A 23,335-nucleotide genomic window follows, 5' to 3' on the forward strand; every position below is an offset into this window, starting at 1 on the left:
TGTAAGATGCTAATCATGATGTTACAGATGCATGTCAACACTTGTTCTGACCAATGAAGCTTTTTATGAAACACTGCAATCTTGTATTTAAAAAAAAAAAAAAAAAAAAAAAGCAACACCACTGATGTGCATCTATCTTCAGGGTAGGACATGGCTGCTACATGACAGAGAGCAGCAGTGCTATTTGCTGGCAAACAAGGAAGGCTGGGCAGCAGCACCATTTATTAGACATACAGACAGAATTTTCATTTTGACTAAATACCCTCTGGTGACTGAAATTTTACTAGAACGGCGGGAGTGCAGATGTGTGTCATACAAGCAGTGATAATACTGATACCTAATTAGTGTGTTTCATTTTCTTTCAAACAGCGCCCCTCCCTTCATTTTTACTGTGTGAGATGGCATGTGTTGGTAACAGCATCACTTTCATTTTATGACTGGAGAAAAATGAGGGACAGCTGTACTCTTTTCTGCTTCCCAATGTGGTACTTGACTCTATGCAACAGAGTCTATACTTCTGAACCCAAAGGAACCAAAACTCCCATCTCCAAGGTGAGACATTCTGAGAAAACTGCTTTGCAAGCAGAGGCAGCTAGTCAGAAGGCAGTAAAGAAGCTGAGTAGGACTCAGCCAGCAGCCCCAGGAAAGCACAGCATCAGGGGGAGGGAGAAAATGAAAAAGTGGGAGAATGTTATTTTTCCCCCCTTAGACAGAAAACTTGATTAGTGAGTGTAAATACAATCTAAAAATGCTTAGAGGCTTGAAGAAACCCATCTGTTATGGTTTACAATGGGCTGAAATAGCTATTAGTTCAACAGAAAGCATTTTCTCCTTCACAAAGGTGAGTATTGATTCAGGGGAGGGCTGTCAATTCTCACATACAATTCTCCACAGAGAGACAAACATACACCATTTTGCGGGTGGATGACTGTGACCTTTGTTGTCACATCTTTTGGGAAGACAGAAAAGGGGAACTGGTTCCTCCCTCACAAGCAAGCCACCATTCCCACCATTGCAAGCAGCAGTTTTCAATTAATGTGTTACTCCTCCTGGCACTACTAAATCCATCAAGCTAATAACCTCATTATGCCTGGTACCTGGTCTTGTGTCTCCTGGTTCTGCCCTCAGCGGACACCTTTTCTTCATCCATCCCTGTTATGTCTTCATTTCCTATGTAATGTCATTCATGTCATCTACAGGCTAATGCAAGAAAGAAAAACTTACTTTTCCTCTGCAAATTTATGGTATTTTTCTTCTTGAAACATGAAGAACAGATCTGGAAGTTTTTCACATGCAATGATATGGGCTTCTGCATTTTAGAATATTTATGGACATGAGTACAAATTTGAGCTACTCCATATCAAGCAGCTGCTACTGTCAACATGCATATCTAAGCTGGAAATCAAAAGTTTTTAGCTTTGAGAGCAGTCATATTATGGAACACACCTCCTGCCAGAAAGGCAGGAGGAAAAGAATAAAATAGTTTTTAGTAGGCTCTGGAATGGGATGGTCTAACAGAAAGCCTGTAAGAGGATGATTCAAGATGTGGTGACATACAGGTGGGCACCAAATAGCATATCCAGTAATGAGACTGTATATGGTCCTGGTGAGACCCTGCTCAGTGTCCCTGATTATGCTGTCCCTTCTGCATCCTTGCAGCCAAAATTAGTGACAAAGTGGTGTTAGAAACAAAAAATACACAAGTGTAAGCCTTAAAGGAACATGCAGGAGACACTGCACTATGTGTGCAGAGGCAGGATCAGATACACCACCCAAACAGTGTTTTCTGTACCTGTGTATAACACAGCAAGAATGCTGCCACCTTCTCAGCACCTCTTACACTGCTCATTGACTGGCAGCAGGGAAAGTTTTGTCTCCTCTCTATAACCTAATTGAGCTTGTTGCATGTTGACCTATTCTCAGCACACATGGGGAGCAATCGATCAGCATCTTCTAATAACTTTATGTATCTGAGGTTCATTATCATATACCCACTTCTGTTTTCTTCCTGCTAGACTCAGTCCTCTTCTTTCAATCCTATGCATTTTGCACCTTTTATACTGTTTGTTACCTTTCTCCCATCCAAACCTAGACTAATCCTATCTAACTTGGGTGTATTGAGAAAGCCAAAAATTATCCCCTTTGTCTTATAGGCAGTATGCCCTACTAATGCAGCCAAGAAGGAAATTTGTCTTTTAATGCAATACTTTCACAATGGCAGTTCTTATTTAGTTAACAGCCCTGTGACTCCTCAATGTTTCCTCAGTGCTGAAGTCTAGGTAGGTGTTACCCATTTCTTTATTGGTGCATTTAATTTCTTCCCTTTCTCAGTTCAGTATTTTGCACCAGTTTTAGGACATTTTAGCTGGCTGAATGTGAGCTATTTCTCCAATTTGCCAAAATATTTTTTCCCCTATTGTGCCTCTGTCTTGCATGATCTTCCAGACTTGAGGCCAACTATGCATTTTATAAACATACTTTGTTTGATTATCCAAGTCACTGGGGAAAAAAGTTGATAGATCCGTTCTTTGTAAGTCCTCCAGATCTGATGACAAACGACTGATAACTAGTTTCAGAGTGCATCCCTATGACAAATATTGTTTCAAAAAGCCTTACTACACATCAGGACAGCCTGCATTGCTGGGCTTGCTCTCTCTACTATTTCAGTTACTGTGACAAAGAAAGCTAAACAGTTTACATGATTTGTTCTTGATTTTTTCTCTGCTGGCTTTTTTGTATTACCTGATTATATTTAAGTGATAACAAATTGATTATTTAATAACTTTTTCCACATTTATTGAGGAGATGGGAAGGTAATGACTGAGAAATCAAAGTTTTCAGGAAGCTTTAGGAACCCTTGCTGATTTTTATCAGGGCAGTGCTGACTTTGAGGGTAATTTAATAGAACAGACATTAAGTCTTCACTAGTAATTAAGTCGTTATTAGTAAATTAAGCAACATCAGGAAACATTCCTAGAATACAAACTCAATCATCAGATTTAAGTGTCAGCATACCCCTGGCATGATTTTATTTGGTCCCACTAGGACTGTCCCAGACAATTTCCAGGCATGATTTGGGAGTTATAGGCAGAGGACCATTTCCAATGGGCTGTTCAATGAGGTCATGGTTTCAGTGGTGAAGAGAGTTGAATAATATGGATGTGAGCCATTTGTGCTAGTTTACACGATGTATCTAGGACAATGTTCCTGGGCACTCCTGATTTACTACCTTCCTACCTCTTTTTGCACTCTCCTTCTGCAAGATTCACTGTGCTTTCTAAGGACAAATGAATCAGTCCTCTGACAAGTCTGAGAGGAAGCTGAGGCCAGATGTCTCACTTTATTGATGTGAGGCAGTATCTGACCCAATCTTCACAGCAATGAAGTAGCTGGGCTAGCACTGAATCAGGAGCCTCACTTCTTATGCTTGGCTATACCATGGCAGGCAGCCCTTTGTGTCCCAAGCATATCCTTCCCCATCTTGTTAGGCAATATCTCAAGGGCCCATGAGACAGGAGGGGGCTTTCCAGGAACCTTCTGCAAACAGGTGTCCCCCAGCATAGTGCATGTCCAGCTCTAGCCCAATGCTATGTCTCCTCTCCCCTCCCAGGCCTGCTGTACCACATGCATCTGGCCACTGGGAGCACAGAAGGAAGGAGATCACTGTGCTGTGTCGATGGAGAAGCCTCTCTGCAGGGAAAAGCAGAGGTGAGAGCAGGCAGGGTGAGCTGGCCTCTAGCTGTATACTTGCACCTGTGAAGAGATGGAAGAAAGCATCATGATGCTGAAGGCAGCAAGAATGGGGAATCCCTGGGACATGATGGCTTCTAACACATTGGAATAAGTAGAAGATATCTCTGGAGCAGAGGTTGTGTGTTAACCTCCTGGGAGAAACTAAGTGCAAACAACGCAGAGAACAGAGAGGTGCTGTGAGCTAGAACTGGGCTATAGAGCTTAATTATTCCCCCACTTTCCTCTTGTAGGACCATCATATAAGTTCCCTGCCTTCTCCCCAAGCTCTATAAGGGATGAAATTACCTCTGCAATGATGACCAGGGGACAAAAATTCCAGTGCAGACATGTCTGCCTCTTCCAGCAAAGATAGTAGAATTAAATGACACCCAAGAGCAGAAGAGCAACAAAAAATACTGTCAGATTTCAGATGTCTGAAAGATGCTCCAGTATTGTGGGATGTTTTTTTTCCTCTGGGAAGATAAATATTGAGAATCCAATGGACTGCATCTTCAGTTTGTGGGCATCATGTTCTCTGCTTCCACATTGATAGGCTTCACACACATTCTGGGAACAGCTTGAGATGATAGAATTAATGAAATGAAATTAATCAAAACAACCTACCGGAGACAGAACTGACATTGTTGAGATGCAAAGTTGGACTAAGAAAGGATTCTGTAGTTCAGGCTAATGCCTGCACTCATCAATAGATTCTGTTTGGATGAAAGTCCATGTCAGATTCAACTCGGTCAAACATGAAGGGCTCTGAGGAGTTGTGTGCCTCATGCAAGATCATGTCTGTCCATGCAGTGCAGTAATTGTGGTGGGAACAGATGGAGTCCTGCTTTTCACAAAGCCAGGCACAGCGTGTAATCACAGATCTTGCTTTGATGCTGAATGAAGCTGAACTCCAAATCAGGCTGTGTTAATGCGGAGGAAGCAGGAGAACTGGAGCAATGGCTTTTAGAGATGTGATCTAAGAAGGTTCCATGGGTCCACTGTAAGTGTCCCACTCTGCACACCTGGAAACAGAGCTACAGATTTGCCCAAATGGATTACTGAAATTGGAGATTCCTTCTGCTTTAGTCTCTGCCCATTCCCCCTGCACATGTCAGCCCAACTGTTCTTATACCAGGTACCAGTTCAGAGGCATTCTTTTTGGCCTGTCCCAGTCATTTTTGTTCTATACTTTATGAAAATATTTCTTTCCTCCCCACATTGCATCATCTTGAGGATCTAATAAATTGCGTGGGCATGGTTTCTATCTATTGAGCAAGGATAAGAGCGCAGTTACAAGAAAAAAAAAAAATCTGTTTGAGTGTGAAGTGGTCAGATATATTGTGGGGATGTGTCCCTTATAAATATCTGAGAATAGAGAGAGAGACCCAAGCAGCTTTATGAAGTGCTGTGTTATTGGGGCCATAACCCTGTGCCTGAGTTTATTCTGCAGCCAGAAGAGATGCATCCATCACAGAGATGGGCAGCGTGATGCAGAAGCAGTACAGGGCCCTGTGGGTTGCCTGGGAAGTCACAGGGAGCTGTGTATTTCTGAATCAGGGCATGGCTGAGTAGAACAGCATGCCCTGCTTTTAACATTTGCCAAGTATCAGAGGAAGGAAAACTTGACCATCACAATTACCCCAGACAAGTTTTCTTCTGCTTGAGGGATCTTGAAGAGTCTCTTCAGGAGACCCCCCTGGGCTCCCCTGCCAGTTCAGAATTGGGTGACTTGGCTTTATAGCAATGTTTTTGACTTGCGGTCCCTCAGCTATGTTCAGAACCCAAGCCTTTTCTTGGAGATTTATACCCTTGAATAAGCTCCAGGGAACCAGAAAGTACTTATTTAGCAAGTAGACTGCAGAGATTTAGGGTGGCAAGATTGGCCTGATGATGCAGAGCTCACACCCTGCATTTGTGGTGCTGTGCTGGGTGTCTGGTTTCTAGCTCAGTCATCTGGTACAGTGTCTCCATTCCTGCTCTTGTGAGCCCATTCTCACCTTCTCTACTTCTTTACCTGTCTGTTAGAAGATAATGGGTGGGTGGCAAATTCTCTTCTGTTCCCATCTTGACTTTTCTACTCAATTTATGTGTGGCATTCCCTCATTTCCTTGTCCCAGGGGCATTAAGATCTCCAGTTTCAGATCACAGTGCTGTAAAAGGCAGGCAGAAGCTGAATCACATCTGCTGTTTGTCAAAAGCACCGTATTCTCTATTCAGATCTCATGGGGAACTTGTCCTACAAGATTCCAGGTACTGTTAGAATAGCGAAGTGTTCAAGGATTCTGTAGTCTTGCTGACAGAGGCAGGACAAACCAAATCTGTACCTCTTCCCACGTTCTGCAGGCCTGTCATGTGGCAGAGAGGCTGCTGAGTGCTGTGGCCGATCCTAACAGAGCTGTCAGTTGTTATGAGAGAAGACAGCCATGTAAATGTATTCCTTGGCTCATGCACCTTGCAGTGCAGTCAAACTGAGTCCATCCTCGTCTGCAGGGACAGTGAGGGACTTGTCCTCTATTGTGTCATGTGGTTTTCTGGACAATGAGATGTTTTTTGAAAAGAAAGTGCCTAATATTTATGCTAAGTACTGTCCTTCCCAGTCACCCTCCTGCTTCAAAGCCCCTCTTGTTCATCCTGGTGGTCATCAGGCCCCTGTACTCCTAGGACAACATGGGTTGACCCTTTGCTTCTCTTTTTCCCTGGGGTAATGGGAGAGAGGCTTGTAAGGACAGGGAGTGTTTCAGGCTCCCTGAGGAGGGAGAATAGAGAAGTTTGCTCCTACACGAAGATGTCTGCAAATGGGAGGTGATAGCCCTGTGCATCCCTGCATGCTTTTGTCTTGTTTAGGTAGAAAGAGAGTGATTAGATCCTTCCAGGTCTTTGCTGAGCTCCAAGGGAACGTGTGGCTCACTGCCTCTGATCAAGAGGTCAGTAGGGAGTCTGAAAATAGCATTATTTCTTCTGCTATCATTTCTGCTTTCTCAAATGACTTACTGGGTGATTGGTGGAGATAAATGCTCAAAAAATGGGAACCTGGCAAGAAATCTGAATGCCCCCAAATCTGAGATGACCAAAGAGCTGAAATCAGACAGACAGACACACGCACACATCATTAGCTGCTAGCCTGCATGTGAAATCAATTGAGACTTCCTGAGCTGGGATCCAGCTGGCACCCTAATGAAGACTTCCTTTTGTTCTTGCAAGCAGATAATAAAAAACAACTCTGATACACCCCCAGCTTCCCCAGCCATTTCTGTTATATAAGTAGTCTGGGTCTTGATCAGTGGTTCTTTAATTATCTCTGTGCACCCACATAAATATACTGTGTGTGTTCACACAAAATCCATCTATTTATCCACCCCACAAACCATTTTGCTGAAAGACAGCATGGTCTCCTGAATTTTTTATGGCTCTGCTTAGGTTGGAAACAATCCAAAGGTCAAACACTGTGCTGTATCTCCAGTCATCTTGTCAGTCAGCACTGAGCATGGGTCTCTGATACTTTCTGAATCTCCGGATCGCCCACAGGGCACTAAATTACAGCTATTACACTGCAATACACAGTACAATTTTATTCTTTGATACACTACCTGCCTTTGTCTATCTGCATAGCAGTGAGAGCAGTATGCATTATTTACCAGGCTAAGTACACTGCTGCTGCTGCTACTACTGAGGGGAAAAAAAATAAGAGAACAGGAACAGGCTTGAAATATAAAAAGATGGCACAAATACAGCTTCATGGGAAATGATTTCATTATGTAAAGTTATGTAAAACTTTCTGAAATTTTGTGCCTTTTCCTCCCTTCACAGAGGTGTCTGTGGCCTCCCAAAGTGGTTTAAGAAGAACAGAGGTTCTATGGCAGACGGGAAGCCCAGTCTGGCCAGTGCCCTGGCTTCAGGAGGACCCCATGGCAAGTGCTTTACCTGATGGGGAAGAATAATGAAAAGCACATAGTGAGGAGAGCAGGATGCTGCCCCTCTCCTCATGGGATACTCCAGGCCCTTAAGTTGCCCTGTGTTTCTTCTGTTTTGGTCAGAAATCCTTCTGGGCACTAAGAAGCCATTCCTATGTTACTTCAGTTGATATGTTCCAGCCTTTCTTCAACCTAGCCATGGTTTGTGTTCCCTCCAGGCTGTCCCTTGGAACCTTGAACCTACTGAGGCAGGGATCTGGGGAATGAAATTAGTTTCAGAAGATTTCCATTTAGTGCAGAGATCATCAAAAAAGTGCTTCCTCTGCTTTGGAAGCCTGAGAAAATCAGATTTTGCTGCCCTGCATTGGCTGCGGTGTCCTTCAGGCTTCATTCCAGGACAAGCGCCTGTCTGCCAGGCAGCTTTTGGAAGGAGTTCAAAAAGCTGGGTGGAGCTGGCTGGGTGATGCTGCCCCTGGCTGACCTGCTGAGAGGTAGCTCCAGGTTTTCCTGTAGTGTAAACAGCTGCTGGAGGTGACAAGGCAGAGCTGGCCAAATCCTGGCAGAAGGCAGGAGTGAGTGGCAGAGCCAAGGCCAGCCCAGAAAGGGTGCGCCTGTGAAGATTTGCTGTTTCCACCTGGTGAGGAGAGGTGGGATGTGCATGGTGGCCTGCTTGTTTGTCTTCACCCCTGCAGATGTTCCTTTCATTCCCCCCCTCATCAGCTGGCAGCAACAGCCTGACCAACTTGCTGTGTCTCTGGTTTAGGCGCTACGCAGAGCAATGGTCAGATATCACCTTATCCATCAGGTTCTGAGTACACTGGGTGCTAATTCTTCAGGGAGAGTGAAAGCAGCACTGCACAAGCCACCTGAAGGAAGAACTGAGTGGAGTCATGCACTCAGGACAGCTCCTGGTCTTTTATTTGTTGAGATAAACTGCAGACAGAGTGGTTTTAAATATAGTATGTAGTCCAGAGTTTGTTTACTGTTTGAATGTCTTGAGGTAGATTTGGAGGGGAGAGAGAGCTAGGGCTCTGATTAGTGCAGAGCTGGTTGAAACAGCATTATCCTCTATTGTGGCAGTCACTGTTCTGATTGTTTCCACTCTCCCCAGTGACTGGAGCTTTATTCACTTTCTTTCTATCTGCTTTTTATCTCACCTGGTCCCATTATTGCTCAGCAATACAAAGTAGATTGCAGGTTGCTTTCTCTGTTAGGCCCCCAAAAGCAGTCCTTACAAGAGATGTATTTCTGATTGAAATTCTGTCAATTGCTGCAGGGGTGGTTCCTACACAGCATGAAGACAATTCTTGTGAAGTTGCTAGGAAGAGATGGCTGTGTTTCCATGAGGCTCAGGCTCCCACTTCCTTCCTTTTCCTGGCAATGCAATAGTGTCCCCATTTTAGAGATGCTTTGCATGTCCTTCAGCTTTTGGAGGCTCCTGAAGTGGGAGCATCAAAGCAGCCCATGGAGTAATGTCCCCAACCCTCTCCCTTCAACAAGCAGGACTGCAGGCTGGGACATCCTAGATAGGCATCATCCTGAAATCGCTGCTGAGAGCTGAGTGTTTTCCCTTTCCCTGATGAGATAAACTAGTCCTGGGTGAACCCCAAAGACTGTGTTTCTGAAACACAAAGCTTCAATTGTCTTCCTGTCCCTTGTGGGGAGCTGGGCACAGGCCCCCCTTGGGGCCCCAATGTTGCCCTCCCTTGGGCCTGAACAGTTTTGACTGTGGGAACAGGAACTGAACCCACACCTGGATGAGATATAGCTCCCTTGCTGTGGGCCCATTCCAGCCTCTCAGCATTTGTTCCAGGTTGGCACTATATTTTTTAGCCCAGTCAAAGTGTGTTCAGTTATGGGAATTCCTACCAAGAATTCTGACCAGGTGAACCTGTGCATACAGGTTAAACACAGTCTGAAGTTTGGATGGGGTCCTGTCTACAAGCTGTGCTGGAGGAATGCAAGAGCATCTGTTGCATCCTGGGTTTGGGTTCAAATTACGGGTTTTTTCTTTGTTAGTTTTCCAGTTCTCTGTACCCTCATGCATCTCCCGGGTTTTCCCCTACTCCTGTGGTTTCCGTGCCCGTCTCCCTGTTCTCGCGGTCCCACTCACCCCAAAGCCCTGTGTCCGCCCCTGCCATGTTCCCATTGGTCGCTGTAGTACACGTCATCACCACGATGTCTGTACCCATTGGGCGGGAGGGTTCCCCGTCCGCCCGGTCCCTCCCCTATTTCATCCCACTCCTCGGCATGCTCGAGGCCATTTGCGTCCGTGCGAAGCTGGGAGCGGCTGCAGCTTTTCCACCACAGCTCTCGCAGCCAATAAAGCATCCAGCCGCCACGCGGATGGATTTGGACGAATTCCCTGCCTCTTTGTTTCTTCCCTCGCGCCGATGGCAAAGCGCGGCCAACAGCCCACCCCGGAGCGCGGCAGCAAAAGCGCCCAGGAACTGCGGCGAGCCCCGGCCCCGACGAAAAGCTGAGACGCCCAAGCCGGGCGCTTGAGAGCTGACCGGGGCCGAGAAAAGTAACGCGCAGCCACAAGCATCCTTTTTGTTGCTGGTTCTGGAGGCTGCTCTGGCAGAGCAATGTGGCTGTAGTCCAGGAGACTTTTTAGCTCAGCTGGGAGGTGGTTCAGGAACAGTTTGATGTGTTCCTGCATTGTTTCAAGGATGACATTTCAACCATCAAGATGCTGGTGTGAAAAGGGACTTCCCTTTACTGTGACATTTACCTTCTGGGCACAGCAGAGGCTGTAGCTGTGTGAAGCAGACTAATAACCTTATTACCTTCTCCTCTCAGGCTGTCTGTCTGATGAATGTAAAGAAGTGAAACATCAGCATCATTTTCTCCATCTCATCCTTCATCTGACATTATCTGCTTGTGTCTCAGACCTGAGAAAAGCTTTAAGTGTCCAAAAGCTCATCTGTCTTTTCCAGTTAGAGCAGCTGGAAAACTGATTATCCAGCCTCACTTATTAGGGATAAAGCAGCTGTCCTGTTTGGGCTGATTCCTCTCCCAGGAAAATATAGCATCTTCTTGCTCTTCTGATGGCTCTGAACCTGGGCAGCTTGCACATCGAGATGAGGCCAGATACAGCTGTCTGTGCTGCTCCAGGTTGTGTCTCACAGCCATTGCCTTGGCTGAGGATGTGGCATTGGCAGGTAGAAGGGAGACCAGGGTATGGGGGAAAGATGCCATAGCACTGATAGAGTAAGGGTAAAATTTAATAGCTTAGAATTGAAATCATAGGAATGATTTCTAACTGTATTGGGTGTTGGTGGTGGCCAGAGCAGGCAGGTAGAAGGAACAGGCCTGGACCTGCAGGACAGCCAGGCCTTGGGAGTGAATGATGGCCCTGTAACAGTGATTGTCCTAACCAAATCAAGCATGGTCTTCAGCAAATCAAGCATAGTCTTCAGTAGGTCAAGCGAAACTGCACCTGTGTGGGAATGGGAATTAGAATGGAACAATATAAGTTTAATAATTAATGTGGGGTGGGGGGAGTAGAAGGGGTTATAAGCTACCGATTCAAGTGTATCATTGAAACCCAGATTTGGGGTCTCACCCCCGGGCTTCCGCGCGCTTCAATAAAACACCTTCATATGCAATCAGTTCTGATTGTGTGTGGATCCTGACGCTAACAGCACAAGGTTTGCATTTTCTTTTCTAATTTTATTTTCTAATTTGGAATTTGAACTGTGTGTGGCACATGCAGGTGGGATTTGAATGGTTTTTGATAACTTTACAAAAGGACTCCACTGTTCCTAGATTTCACAACCAAGAAAGAGGAAACAAGTAGACAGACAAAGCTGTTTGGTGTAGCAGCTGCTGCTAAGACTGACAAACATGACTCAGCCACACTTTGCTCTCAGGTAGAGAGGATTTGGGTGTTTTTCACACGTTCATCCTACAGTTTAACTCAAGAAGGGAGTTCTTTCTCTTGGCTGACATGCAGCCCAGCAAACACCATGCCTCACTGACCTCACTTGCACTGGCAGATGTTCTTTTGAAGGCTTTATGGATAAACTTACCTGTATCTTACTGGAACGTGTTGAGATCTTGGCCTGGAACACCAGTCTCTGATGTATTAAGATTGATGTAAATTCCTTTAAAGAAGGACCCATGCTGGGACTGAAGATGTTGAAGTACCATGAAAATGGGAGGTCCTACAGCACTCCTGCCACTTTGCTTCTGTGATGTGATTTTCTTCCCATGCAGGGAAATTTGAAGATGGAGGTCATGTGGTTCCCTCACTGAAAAAAATACACTGATCCCCTGCTTCACATTTTGAACTCTGAAGGTCTCTGCCAGCAGTAGAGCTTTTAGAAGACTGGAGACAAGGAGCCTGGGAAGAGATCCTATTTCTCCTGGAATTTCCCATGTGCATTTCCTATACTTCCCATGGGAGTGTGCTGAAGGCAGCACTTTATATGCTGGCTGTCCGGACTTTGGGCAGCCCTGGCAGCTGACACTTTGTTCGCTCTGCTTCATGACACTTCTACATCCTCTTCCAAGAGCTCTGTGTCCACTGGTAACCCAGTGTGTGGGCAAGAAAGAGAGTGTGAAAGAAAGAGAGGAAATCCAGCTTTTGGCAGCCCTAACTCTGTGTTGAGCCTGGCTGCTTTTCCCTGATTGTCCTGAGGGACTGTGGGGAGTAGTGGAGAATGCGGGTGACCTGATGTCAGGGTGAAAGACGGACAGGGACATCAGTGGCTGTGAAGCCCTTGGCTCTGTGCTTCCCCACCACCGGGGCAGAGCATCCCTGTGGAACACAGGGTGCTGCAGAGCCTAGCTGCAGGAGTCCCTAACACCCAGTGCCAGGTGCCTGGAGGAACCTAGGGTTTGGATGGGACCTTCTGTGTCCTTTTCTCTGCTGAGGGAAATGCTTTTCCCCCAGAAGACTTATGTTTGGCATATGAAGGCAACAGGTACACCAGCGAAGACCCATTCTATGAACTGTATTGAGGCAATGCTCCTTTCAGCTTCAAAACTGCTCAACAGGAGACCTGACTTTTAAATTGGCAAGAACAATGTTTTTATGACTTCTCTCACAGTCCCTGAGTGGCTGCAAGCCCTGAAAGCAGCAGGGACCCCAGGCTGTCATTTGAAAGCCCTGACAATGGCAAAGTGGTAACAGAAACACTCTGGATAAGCTTGTTGGAGAAACCCTCAGAACAATTCAGTTCAGAGACTGGTATTAGCTAATTTCTGCTTTCCTGTGCCCTTTATTAGGAGCCTGGAAGCAGACACATCACCCCTTTGAAATGTCTCCTGACTCTCCTCCTCTAGTCTCCATCTGCTATCACCAGCAGCCCAGGCACCTCCAGGGAAGTGAACAGAAAAGCTATGCATGGCAGATCAACAGGTTTGGTAAGAGAGCAGACACCAGGACCTGGGAGCAGTTCAGTTCAGCGGTTAATATTCCATATGGGAACGCTCCAGGAACACAGTGTGCACAACACCTGCTATGAAAGAAAAATTTACTCAGCAAGATGGTAGTTGCAGTTCACGAGGAGCCAACCCCTCATTAATTTTGTGCTGTGTGTAAAACAAAGCTGTTAATGATATTTAGTCCTTCTTTTGCATCTTCCCTTTGAGGAGCTTGAAAGCATTTTGCAGGCACTAATTAGTAATGGGTTACAACTCCTTGGGAAAACACAGCAAAAACTTAATCTTTTATAGCTGGGGAAACTGAGGAAGAAGGACAAGTAATTTCCTACATGAGCCCAGGAGAGCACCAAGCAGCAGGTAACTAGGTTGGAGACACAGTGGAGGTGTCTGTATCTGTGTGTGTGTAAAACAAGTAGCCCTGTTCACTCAGAGCAGGCCAATGTGGGAACACAGGACAGAGAACACAGAGCAATCTGCAGCCATCACAGGGTTTGCAGAAGCAGCTTGCAGGACCGTAGGAAATCCTGACCCTTGCTGTCTGCCTCTCAGCTTGGACTGCAGTAGCTCTGTCTGCCCTGCTCTGGCAGAAAGACTGTAGGAACTCACCCCTGGTTGGGGGGAGCCGGAAAGGTGGAAAAGTCTCTCCTCCAACCCGTGTCTCCAAAGAAAGACTCAGTAGTCTTCAGTCGTCCGGTCTCAAGGTAGTTTATTGTATGTTATCTAAAAGATTTCTTGCTGAGCTGCTGCGGTCCGTTCAGCAGTCAGGCAAGGGCACACTCTGACGCCCAGGGGGCTGGTGCCCTCTTTTATATCATATATTACATATTATATGTTTACAGTTTTTCCCCAGTGCCCATCACCTATATTGAACAGTGACTTTCTACTCTAAACCAATCTGTGAGTGCCAACATCACCAAGAACATGGAGGTTAGGAAGAAGAAGGAAAGAGGACAGGGCACACCCAAGTCCCTCCATCTTAGAACTTCTGACCCCCACGTACAAAACTCGGACCCCTCTGTACAAGGCCTAAAACCCCCCTGTACAGCACTCAAAAATTCTTCCTTTCACTTTGTGACTACTTCTACTATACTATCTAAACTTTTGTGATTTCTTGTTCTTCCTGCAAAGTTGGTAAATTGTTCCATGGATCAGGTTCAAAGCCACAGGGGTCTGTGGCTGCATTCTAGGGCCTCAAATGCTTCTGACCTGGGCCCGGAACATCCAAGAGTGTCCAAGGTACATTCTGGGTTCTGACAAAAGACAGAAGCAGAAATAAGTAAAACTGTTTTGTTTGTTGAAAGACAGGCTGAACTGAATACCTACCAGAATGCTTTGGAAGATTCTCTGCCGAGGGTCAAAGGAGAAAAGAGGAGTGAAGAAGAGATGCCTCCCTGTCCATGGGTGGCTGTCAACCTCTTCTGAGTTTGTTTGTGCAAGCTCTTCACATCAGAAGATCATGACCTGTCAACATGTTTCTATTTGCTGGGCTGCAAATCCAGCACATTCAACAGCAGACAAGCAACAGTCAAATTTCCCTTGTTCTACCCAGCAAAGACACCAAAAGGAGTGCTTTTAATTGGAAGAGTTCTGGGAGAAGGACTTTAATCTCCAGGTGACCAGGCACTGCTCTTTAGGTGGGGTTAGGTGTGCTTGAATTTGACTCAGCCTGTGCTTCAGCCTGAGTGTGAGAGGGATGTGTGGATAGGTCACAGGAAATGACTCTTTTGTGGCCACACTGGAGATTGCTCTTTCAGAGCTTTACAGGCACAGCCAGTAATTTTTAGGCCCGGCAAGCCAGTAGCTCATCCCACCTGCATAAAACAGGCTGTAGAACTTCATGCTGGTCCCTTGTATTGTGTCCAGCTGTGGAAACAGTCACACACATTAGCCATTGAAGTCGACTCCCCCACTCCTCTCCACTAAGCTCTGTTCCTCACTGCTAGTTGGGATAATTTGTGTCCCTGCAGAAATATTCCCAACATTTTATTCTTGGTTTTCTTGCTTCTGCAGTGACAGGCTTGGTGTTTCCCTTCTGCCCTTTTAATGAGCACTGCTTCTGCAGGAGCTGTTCTCCAGGGGTTCTGCTCTGGTATGCTCAAGATGTAACATAAACCCTGCTATGAAGGGCAGTGGGATTTGGAACACAGGAGGAAGATGAGAAGTTATTTATTTTACTTTTTTGCAGTCTTATCTAACTTCAGTAAAGGTGACATTTCATCCAGGGAAAAGGCTAGCTGTTCTCTACTTTATTCAAGTGAGAAGATATTCTCTTGGAAGAGTATATTTTCTACTTAGAAAATTTTTTGTCAATTATTGTTATTAAGGCTTGGTGAATGCATGGCAGCTACTGTGTGAAATGAGTTTGGCAAGCTTATTTCACATCCTAGACTGTAAAGTATAGGTGTCAGAAACCAGGAGCTGTCTCTTGCCTGGGTGTGGCCACTAAAGAATCCAACAGCCTTTTGGATCTGGGACCTTAAGAACTGCCAAATCAATTGCAAGGCAAGGTGGAGGGAGAGAAGCAGGCAGTGTTCTTTCTCAGCATCTCTGTAGAAAAATCACAGGCTTTCTGGAGGTTTCAGCTGGCTGCCTTTGTCTGGGGCTACACAAGAAAGTGAAGAAGAGGCATTTCAAGGTCTGACAGGTGCAATCTGTATGCATTCGTTGGCCATGCCTTTGCTACCATTTAAAAAAGGTTGACTGACTATGGGTTAATTGCTGCTGAAAAGCCTCCCCCAGGCAGCTCTTACCCTAATGTAGCAACAGCATGGCTGCAGTATCCTCTGATCCATTAGACCCTTATCTGCAGTTCTTTATTCATTTTCTAAAATCCCTTTAATTCATGTCTTCCCAGAAGACGATCAACCATCTTCGGACTTCATCCTACTTAGCCATGTATATAATCACATAAAGTAATTGACAACAGTCCTGATACTTTTGCTGCATGGGTAATAAAAATCCACTTCATCCTCTATAGGAAGAACTTTTCATCTCTGTCTTCCTTTTTCTTCAGAAAGATTAATAATTTCCTGGGTTTATCACAACCCCCATGGGTGCCAGATTATTCCTCATGCCTGGTATAGACTGCTATTCTTTGATGCTAAGATTAGCATTGCTTCCAGTATTTTAGTAGCACTCCATCACAAACAGTTGCTTACTATTTGCTGTGCATTCTGCTCTCAGTTCTTTTCTATTTTTTCCCTCTAGTATCACATAGATTTGATTTATTCCCTGGGGGTGGCTGTGGGACGTGACTTGGTGTATCCCTCAAAAATACCTGGGAGCAAAGGCTATTGAGTGTGGTTGTGCATGGTGCATGAGAGTGAGCAAGCATCTGCCACTCACCTGGACCTGCAAGGACAAGTTGATTGGTACCGCTCCTGGACTCACAGAGCCCTGGATTCGGCACCTTGGCTTTCTGATAGGGGGAGAGAAAGTCACAGCCAACCCAGCCTTCTTTTAGGACTCGTACATCCACTTCAGCCTCTGCAATCCTCCCTTGAGGGCAGGAAACACTGCCTGAAACACAGCCTCTCCTCTCACCAGCTTTTCATTTATCACTTGTCCAATGCAAGATCCAGGAGCTCATCAAGCTGTGCTGACAACTAGGAGGTTCAAAAGAGAAACCACATGTTCTTCACACATCATGTAGCTAAGCAGTAGAAGTCCTTGCCACAGTGTGTTGTGTATGCTTAAACTATACTTATGTTCAGGAAAAAATTGGATAAGCTCCTGGTGGCTAGATGGGCTTTGGTGGGACTGAGCCAGTTTCATGATGTTTCTTAGAGTTCTTGACCCAAAAGGGAAATGGGTTCAGCTCCTTGTGGTGTGCTTGGGATGATCAAGCCCAAATCCCAACAGGAGCCATCTGGCTGAACACCAAGGCTGGTGGCAATAGGTCATTCCCCAGGCCTTCTCTATGGAAAGAAGAAGAAGCCAGATGTGGGCTTTCCATGTCTTGGCTATGCCTGTACCTACTGAGCTGAGCATTTCAGGCACAGCAGCAGCAGAGTTTCCCCCAGCTGTGTTCTGCACAGTGGCTGGTGTTGGCAGCCTGCTCTGAACAGGCCTAGCAAGGGGAAGCAGGCAGATGGAGGGTTGATGTATTGCAATGCTCTTAGCTACTCACAGAGCAATAATTGTGTCTTATAGGCCCTGCAGGGATGTTTTAAGCATTTGCATTTTGTGCTCACACAGGCTGCTTAATTTACATGTTAATTTTTCAGGTCCAAATGGAGATGGTTTTTACCTACCTGCTTCCTTGGTGTGTTGGGCTGCTGAGGCCATCTTAATGAAATCTTTTGCATTCTTGGGACAAAGATGGTCCACAGAGAGGAGTTAATGTGATCATCCCTAGGCAGGGGAAGGTGGCCACAGAATGAAGGCCTAAGAGATTGGTTACAAGTTTTCTCCTTGGGACAGATGGCAAAACACATTCCTCTGCCACCATCGCTTCTTCTGGGAAGAAGGGGTAATGCAACATGCCTCATGTGGCACCATCAATGCTGATCTCAGTGGCCAGCACTAAGTGAAGCTAAGCTCTTCTGAGTGAGGGGTAAATACTGAATGTAAAATGGCACTGAGACAAGGCCAGTCTCTTCTGTAAATCCCTTAAAGAATCACTAGCACCTAAGTATTTACTCTCCAGCTTCAGGTAGGCATAATTGTTTTATAGCTGGTTTTTCTAGGAAAAAACCTGAAGTTATGGGTGATGTCAAGATGATTAGCTGAAAACCAGCCAACTCATCTTCCAAGGAGAGATACTTTGGTCAGATTTGCAAGAGCTAAAACAATAGCCTCATCTGGCAGAATGCAGAATTCTGAATTCTGCAGAATGCAGAAGGCTGAATTCTCCTTTCCTACAGGGAGATATTAAGCTGCTTCTTTGGCCTTGAGAACTGGGAGATGGTTGAACAATGCAGGGATGGAAATGAAAAGCAGCTAAAATCCCTTTTACCAGATTGCTGGAATTATCATACGAGAGCATCTCTGGTGTCCCTCTGACTAGTTTCTGTCCTCTCTGTCTTCCCAGCACTGAGAGTTGTAGAGAAGGTGGCAGCCACTGAGGTGGACATCCACCATTTAGTACAGAAAGCATGCCCAGGAGACATCTCCCCTTTCCCCTCCTAGTCAAGCAGCAGAGGTTCTCACTGGGCCTGGAGGAGTTAAAATTCTTTCCAGAGAGATTTTATTCTGTCAAGTGTAACGGTGAATATTTTCATTATTCATATCAATGGCTTTTTCTTTTCTGAATGCTGCTAAGCCTCTGTCCTCAGTAAAATCACATGGCAGTGAACTTTACAGGTTAAGTATTCATTGTCTAAAAATAGTTTTTCCTTTCATCAGTTGAAAATTCATAGCCTTTCACTCTAATTTCATGTCCTCTCTTCTGGTATTATTGGGCAGTCTATATGAGGGAACAATTTACTTCCGCCTGTCCAGGGGTTATTTTCTACCTATTTTTCCCATCCCTTGCATTCATCTTCTTTCTATATTACACCACCTAAATCTCCCTATCTCTCCCCATCAGAAGGCTTTACTGTCTTCTAACAATTTTTGCTATGCTCTCTGTTTCCTACTGTGTCATTTTGCAGAGCTGTCATAGACAAAGCCAGAAGATGGGACTTACCCTCGTGTGTCCCATGCTTCAATCCCAGAGTCAAATAGGGCTGCACTTGGGTGACACAGTGGTAGAGCAGGCATAGGCAATTATCACAGAATCTTCTGAGTTGGAACTAATCCCAAATTCCATGAGGATCATCAAGTTCAACTTTTAAGTGAAGAGCCCTGTTGCAGTTCTTTAAGGAATGGTATCACCCTGCAGCAGACCCCCACAGATAAAAATGTTAGAATGACCCTTAAACCCTAGAGGGAACCTATTGGCCAGAGACCAGATGGCCCCAACCCCCCAGAACCTAGATAAAAACCCACTCTGCCATTGTTCGGTCTCTTTTTCCTCCTTCTCCCCAGAAAATAAACACATGGAAACTGAGCCGCTCTCTCCTGGCTTCTGAAGCTCTGCTCCTTGGCCGTCCCCCAAGACTGAGCTAGCATAACAGTTCAGGGGGGCAGTCAGAGGGGATTGCATCAGAGCCCATATGGGGATTGCACCAACAACCTTGGTATTTTAAATACCAGGCTCCACCAACAGAGCTAGTCTGGATCTATCAGGTTTTTGTTCTCTGTATCTCATTCTTTATGCACCCAAATGCTGTGTTGACCTTGACAACACACAGCCCAGAGGGCATTTGCCTTGTGGACACCCTTGGGGGTACCACATCTGGCAAGGAAAGATGATTCCTGTCAGCATTGCTTGCTGTGCTCCACTTGTGTCTGTCATTAAGAGCCCTGCATCATCCCAGTTGTGGTCACACAACATAAGGCAAGAGGCAACTCCAAAATTAGTTTGCTTCAAAGTTATGTTGCTGTAAACACTTTTTTTTTGTTGTTGTTGTTGTTGTTGAATTTCTTTTTATCTGGGCTTTTAAAATGCTTTGCAAATGCAACTTCTGGCTTCTGTTTCTGTATTTGTGTAGTTTGAAAATCTATAGAGGGATGAGACAAGCTGAGATACTAAGGAAATGGTATGCCACCAGGAAGTGAGGATTTCAGACTCCCCCTTTTCCTGTCCTTTGAGTAGTATAAGATTTATGGAAGGAAGGTTCAACTGGCTTTCCATGGTTTCCTCCAGGCCAGGTGAACACAGACACTTTTGTGTGATCTTGAAGAGGTGGCAGAGGTGCTCTTATAATAGAGCTACACAAAGGGAGGAGGAGAATGATCAAGACTCCTTGGGCTGTGATAATTTGTTAATTCTATTGCCCATACAGCTGCTGCTACCTGTGAAATCACTCACCAGATTGACCAGTGATTGTGTTTTAGCAGTTCTTTGAACCTGTTTTTGATCTTCAATAGCTGCTTACATCTTGCTTTTGACTGCTTTGCTTTCAAATAGTGCCAGTCAGCTTAAGGAGTGTAGATGGAGGGTTTTTGACAGTCCAAATAAACCACCTCACTTTTCCTTTATCTGCCATTTTGCTGACATGCACAAAGCATTCTAGAAGTTGTGTGAGGCATGAATACTTTTGCTGAAGCAAAAAAAAGTTGGTTTGTTCCTGTTATATCACCACTGTCATCTAGATGTTTTATTCTTTGAGTTTTAATTATCTTTTCAGCTAATTTGCCTAGTTCAGAGTAAGGCTCATTGGTCTGTAATTCCGAGGATCATCACTAATGCCATTTTTAAAGATAGATATGCTTTTACTGCCCTCTAATCCTCCTTCTTATACACTAGCTTATTTTAATGAAACATCGTAAGCATTAGAAGACCTGGATAAAGCATTGAGGCTTTGTGCCTTCTTGATCTCTGGATACATTAGGTTGTTCTGGCACCTACTCTCTGAGCTTCTCAGTCCTTTGCAATCCCTTTTCCATTTTGCTCAAAAATAGTGATCCTGGACTAGCCTCATCTTCTTATTCCCCTCCCTTGCAAATGTGTGCTGGGAGGGATGCTGAGGAGAGATCACCTTCTTTCCCTGCAGTGTCTTTCCTTGCTCTAGCAATCTCTCTCAGTCTTTTGCAGCTGACTCCTGGTGATGCTCCCTGCTCCTGGCAGAGCCTTGAACAGAGATTTCCCAGCCATTTTGATGCATGGACTGACAGCTGTGGTCCCTCAGTGGCAGTGCAGTACCCAGCAGATGTAAGGCCTCAGGTGGCCAGTGTGCACTCCTTACTCCTCTTTACTTCCTCAAAGAGGGCACAAAGGCTGTGGGGGGAAACTGCCTTGTTGCAAATCTCATTTCTTCAAGGCTGAGTTTCTGCTATCACTTCAGTGGCTCTCTGCAATGTTTTGGGGCTAGCATTTCCTCATGTCAGCTCCCCCATGGCAGCAGAACTGCTGCAGGCTGGTCACAAGGCAGGATCTGCATTTCAGACAATGGAAGCAAAGAGAGGATAATCTGCTTTCATCACTTTCTGGGTCTTCAGGCTGCTGCTGTCTTGTTTCTTGCTTCCTTCAGTAGTGCTGAGTTCTCATGAGTTGAAGTGAAGAGCCCCACAGAAGAAAAGGTCTTCTTGATTTGAAGACTGCAGAGTTTGGTGCCTGACTCATGTGAAGGGCTGAAGAACTTGCTGGGGTCCTAAGCCAGGGCAAAGGCTGTGCTGTGAATGCTTGTGGGGTAAGACAGAAGTCTTTCCTGCTGGGAGCTCGAGGTGGTCCAAGCCCAGGTGCAAGAGGCTAAAGAAGCTTTGCATGGGCCACATCAGGTTTTAGTAAAGTCTATTGTTGTCCAGCTTCCCTCAGCTCCACAAAGGGATGATATACATGCTGAGGCCTTATGAATAACCTCACCAGTGAATAAAGCCTGGAGCAGATCTCTTAGTAAAGCTGGATCCTTTATGAGGCATAAGGGGAGGCAGGTACACTGCTTTTTCTTTCACCTCCTCCCATGCTGTTCTTTTCAGCTAGGATTGATTTATTTACATAAGAATGACATTTAAGGGCAATCTGTTCACATTTGGTACATAGCAATTTATAACCCATATCTGCACCTTGTTTAATCTTGCTGCTCTAAAGCAAGTCTCTTTATCATCAGCTGGAAGTCTCAGTAAGTGAAATGATACATCTTTGCTCATTAAAAACACAACTCCCTTTCTTTGTGATGAGTATGTAGCATAAAATATTTTAGCATCCCATTTGCTTTTCATTTTCTCATGCTCACTATCTGTCAAATGGGTCTTTTGCCTTTTAATATACTGATTTTGTGTATGTATGCATCTGCCTTTCAACAGCCTTCTCTATTTCTGTAAAATGCTATGTCAGAAATCACAGATCTTATGGTGGTTTATTGACAGTGACTCAGGTGACCTCTTGCTGAATTTTCTCCTAGCCTTTCCTGGTAATGTCACACCTAGGGACTTCAGTAAATGTGTGAGACCTGAGTGAGTGTGTCTGAGGATGACATCTAAGCATAAACTCAGTCTTGCTGGCACAGGATAAGCTGTGGTGACTAATAGCACATCTAAATTGCACCATGATCATCAGCAGTGTCAAACCTCTGTGTCCAGTGCTGTCTGGAGATGGGGCAAACATGGTTTAATGGTATCATCTACTGTGTTCCACAGGAGGCAATCTGCTGATCCAGCTCGGATTGTCTAATGATTAGCAGTGGGATGGAGAAGACATCAATTGTTCAGGGCCAAGCAGGGGCTCGGCAATCCCATTTCAGCCAGAATAAATGGAGTAAAGGCAGCCAGCACAGTCTGAAGGAAAATGCTACGCAGTGAGCCATGCATCTCTGCAAGCTGAATAGGCAAAGGTAAGATTTGGTTGCTGAAATATAGATGGATGCTTGAGCTGTTTGAGACACCTTGGGGCATCCAGGGTGTTCTCACTGGACCCAGAGCCTCCTGAGGAGGAGCTGAGGGAGGCTGGAAGTCCACAGAGTCATTATGCTAGAGTAGTGAATAGCTCAACCATGTGGGAAATGTTAGCTTGAACTCTTACTCTGGGTTCAGACTGATTTTGGGATGGAAAAATGAGTGGTCATAGGCATTGGTATAATGACAGAAGGCATTCTTAAAATCTCAGGGTATCAACTCAGACAATGGTATCTGAACATCTTCACCCTGCTCCATTGTGTCAAATTGATTTGGATGTGGAGAGGAAAAGATTTTTTTAAAAAATGCACATTAGGGAGCTCTTTAACTTAAAAAAGAGAGTCCTTATCAATGCAAATAGAAACAGAGATTTTTGTAGGCACTGAACAAGCATGAGAATCTGCTTCTTTTCTCGACAGGATTCCTAGTTCAGAGGGGGGGAAAAAAGCCATGAAATAAAGTCATGTTCTGATATCCTCAGCAAAGTGCCAGATACCTCTTTTATGCTCATCCACATAATCCCTGCATAGAGTCAGTGTCCTGAGGACATTATACTGATGACATAGCTTCTGGAGAGATGGATTACTGGACAGATACTTTATGGACTTGCTTTCTGTGTGTGCACAGAAAATAATCTGGCAGCAACGTGTAAGAAATCTGCTTGGGTAGCTAAGGGACAAATGAGGACAGTATGTTTAGTTTTAACTGTCAATGCTACATGCTGTCCTCATTTGTTCCTCAGCCAAGCTACTAGCATGTTTTTCTCTTAATTTGATCTACTGCTTCTAACCTACTTTATTTCTAGCACAACCTTTTACCACAACAGTTACCCATCTGCCAGCTGCACAAACATTCTTAATGCAGGGAATAAAATAAAACATCTCCTTCTGTGCTGGAGCTCCCAAAAGCCCTAGACCAAC

Source organism: Anomalospiza imberbis, chromosome 3 (genome assembly GCF_031753505.1).
Source record: "Anomalospiza imberbis isolate Cuckoo-Finch-1a 21T00152 chromosome 3, ASM3175350v1, whole genome shotgun sequence".
Taxonomy (NCBI): domain Eukaryota; kingdom Metazoa; phylum Chordata; class Aves; order Passeriformes; family Viduidae; genus Anomalospiza; species Anomalospiza imberbis.